Source organism: Hippocampus bargibanti, linkage group LG02 (assembly GCF_051943395.1).
Source record: "Hippocampus bargibanti isolate YZ-2025 linkage group LG02, ASM5194339v1, whole genome shotgun sequence".
Classification (NCBI taxonomy): Eukaryota; Metazoa; Chordata; class Actinopteri; order Syngnathiformes; family Syngnathidae; genus Hippocampus; species Hippocampus bargibanti.
Genome location: NC_142735.1, coordinates 3,050,992 through 3,054,778, shown reverse-complemented (window position 1 = coordinate 3,054,778; position 3,787 = coordinate 3,050,992).

Here is a 3,787-nt window from a genome sequence, read left to right as displayed (position 1 = left end):
TAAACAGCGGTGATAGACAGTCAAAGCGACCAATCAGTGAGCATAAAGGTGGAGCCAACTAGCCTTCGGTTGTAATACTAATAATACTAATACTAATACTAATACTAATACTAATAATACTAATAATACTACTAATAATAATACTATTAATACTACTACTACTACTACTACTACTAATAATAATAATACGTAATAATAATAATGATAATCTTTTCCTTTAGGCTTTTCCCTTCAAGGTGTCGCCACAGCAAATCAGTGTCCTCCATCTTTAGAGGTTTGATCCGCATGTAATAATAATAATAATAATAATAATAATAATAATAATAATAATAATAATAATACATTTCATTTACAAGCGCCTTTCAAAGCACTGAATGGGACTTCACAATTAAAAGAACAATAAACAACAGAACAATAATAATAATAAAAATAATAATAATAATAATAATAATAATAATAATAATAATAATAATTATCATTATTATTATTATACATTTCATTCATAAGCGCCTTTGAAAACTTTCAAGGTCACTTTACAATCACAGGATAAGTTTTTCTGCGGGTGAGCAGCGGCAGCCAGACACACCACCTTTCGCTCAACCCGGAAGTAAGTCAAGTAGAATAGTAAGAAAAAGAGCATAGCTAATAGCCAGCCAGCCAGCCAGATAGCGATTGCGAGATATTGTACAGTATTGTATTATTACGGCATTATGGTCAACGTCACCAAATTTTCAAGATTCCCACCGCCGCCATCATTTTGTCATAATGTGTGGAAGTTGGTTATGGGAGTTACGGTTCTTGAAATGGAGTTCGTTGGATTGGATCGGATTAGCCTTTATTAGTCCCGCAGTGAAGAAATTGACATTGTGCAATAAAATGATAAATAATAAAAAAGCTGATTAAACTAAACTGTGCATGCAATTTTAAACAGATGTAAATACAGTACTGTTTCACGTTTTCAAATGGAAATTTGTGAAAGTAAGACGGAAGGATAAAGGAAGAAACAAAATACAGGAGCAGCAGCCAATCTCGCGGCGCCATCTTGTAGTCAAAAACACAACAACAAAGAACAAATAATTTGACATAATACAAAAGACACAGACAGTCATTCAATCTTCAACACTGTCCAATGTACAACTACAGTTGACCTTCACGTTCTTGTTTCTGGTGCCACCATTTTATAATAATAATAATATTAAATACTACTACTACTACTACTACTACTAATAATAATAATAATAATAATAATAATAATAATATATTTAATTTCTAAGTGCCTTTCAAAACTCTCAAGGACACTTTACAATCACGGGATAAGAACTTTTATTTATCTGCAGATTTTTCTCTTAATGTTGTTTTCACTACCTTGGGTTTTTATCATTTTGTTCATAAATATAATAATAATAATAATAATTATTATTATTATTATTATTAAATAGAATTCATTATTATTTTTATAACAATAATAATAGTAAACCTTATATAAGCACTATTTTCATAATACACACCCACCACGGCTGGCGGAGTGATCTTCGGTGGAAGCACACGACCGAACAGCACCAGAGGTTAAGTTACCAACAGTCCTTATTTCTTTAATTACAGTCGTCATGTAATGCACCTGGGCGGCCCGGTAGTCGAGTGGTTAGCACACCGGCTTCACCGTGCAGAGGTCGCCGGTTCGCGTCCCGGTCTGACCTCCCTGTGTGGAGTTTGCATGTTCTCCCCGGACCCGCGTGGGTTTTCTCCGGGTCCTCCGGTTTCCTCCCACACTCCAAAAACATGCATGGCAGGCGGATTGACCACTCCAAATTGTCCCTAGGAGTGAGTGTGAGAGTGACTGTTGTATGTCTTTGTGTGCCCTGCGATTGGCTGGCAACCAATTCAGGGTGTCCCCCGCCTCGTGCCCGAAGACAGCTGAGATAGGCTCCAGCAACCCCCGCGACCCTAATGAGGAATAAGCGGTACGGAAAATGAGATGAGATGTAATGCACCTCTCTTTCTAAACAGCAATTCCCTTTGACTTTCGACCTCCAATGCCATTCCATCAAGTCATAAATGACCATCACAAATGTAAATAAAGTGACTTTATGATACAATGGAGTGTATTTCTTTCATTACAATACAATAGCACATTTATTATACATAGAATAAGGTATGTTGTGTGTAGTTTTAAGGCTTATTTAGTTGAAAAGTATATTTTATGGAAACCCGGGAACGGATTATTCCCATTTTAATGGTTTCCTATGGGATATTTTTTTTTGAGATACACACTTTTCACCTTACACACTCTGTCTGGGAGCCAATTAAGTTCGTAAGTTGAGGCCTCACTGTATCTATTAAAAAAATGAATACAATTCAATTGTAAGCTTTCTAATGAAGTACAACAAACGGTAAGGACATACAGTATTTCCTTAACACATTGTTCTACCGTATGCATCATATGTGAAAGAAAAGAGTAAAAAAAATCAACAGCATGTGAGTTCTTGCCACGTGTGAAGAACTCCGAAGACAGCACAAAATATTACAGATTACAAACATGAATTAGAAAACATGCTAAAGTGTTTAAAAATATTCAACCGGCGTAAACAACTCACCCACTCGTTTGGCTTGTGTCGGAGAGGCATGCACTTTTTCTTTTAAGGAAACTGGTGAATAGCGGGGGAAGCAATTTCACTCTGCGACTTGGGGAATTCCCATAGCCGAGCGAAATGGCCTGACACAGTCGCCTTCAGTGTTTAGACAATTTATCATGCCACCAATTTTTGAGTTCCTACTTTTTGGGCAGTGAGGAAACACATACTGAAAATAAACAAATATTTGGTTTTACAGTGATACCTTGGCTTACCAACTTAATTGGTTCACAGACAGAGTGTGTAAGGCGAAAAGTGTGTATCCCCAAAATTAATTTCCCATAGGAAACCATTAAAATGAGAATAATCCGTTCCCGGGTATCCCTAAAACATAAATTTCTACTTTCTATAAGCCTTAAATAATAATATTAATAATAATAATAATAATAATAATAATAATAATAACAATAACAATAATAATAATAATAATACATGTGCTATGGTATTATAATTGTTATTTATTTTATTATAAACTGTTGTTGTTGGGTCAATTTTTTTTCCACACACACACACACACACACACACACACACACACACACACACACACACACACACACACACACACACACACACACACACACACACACATATATATATATATATATATATATATACAGTAAAGTCTCGTTATATCGATATCGGATATATCGATAATCCCGGTTATATCGATACTATTTCTATGCACGCACGGAGAAAATTACATGCAAACAGGGTCGGATATATCGATAGTCCCGGTTATATCGATATTTTTTCAGACTCCCTTGAATATCGATATAACGAGACGTTACTGTATATATATATATATATATATATATATATATATATATATATATATATATATATATATATATATATATATATATATATATATATATATATATATATATATATATATATATATATATATATATTTTTTTTTTTCGGTGGAATCTTTGTAAAATACGCTCAGTCGAAGTCATTTGAAGCCATTTTACAAATTATGGACACAACTTGTCCGGGGACGTCGGTTGTTCTTTTTAATGAACTGACTGCGAAGTTGCAAATTTTGAATGCTTTGTTTTTGTTCACATAGGAAGTGGTGAAAATAGAATACACATACAGGGAGATCTGAAAACATTTGTCGTATACGTTTGGGTATATGAATCATGAAAGACAGC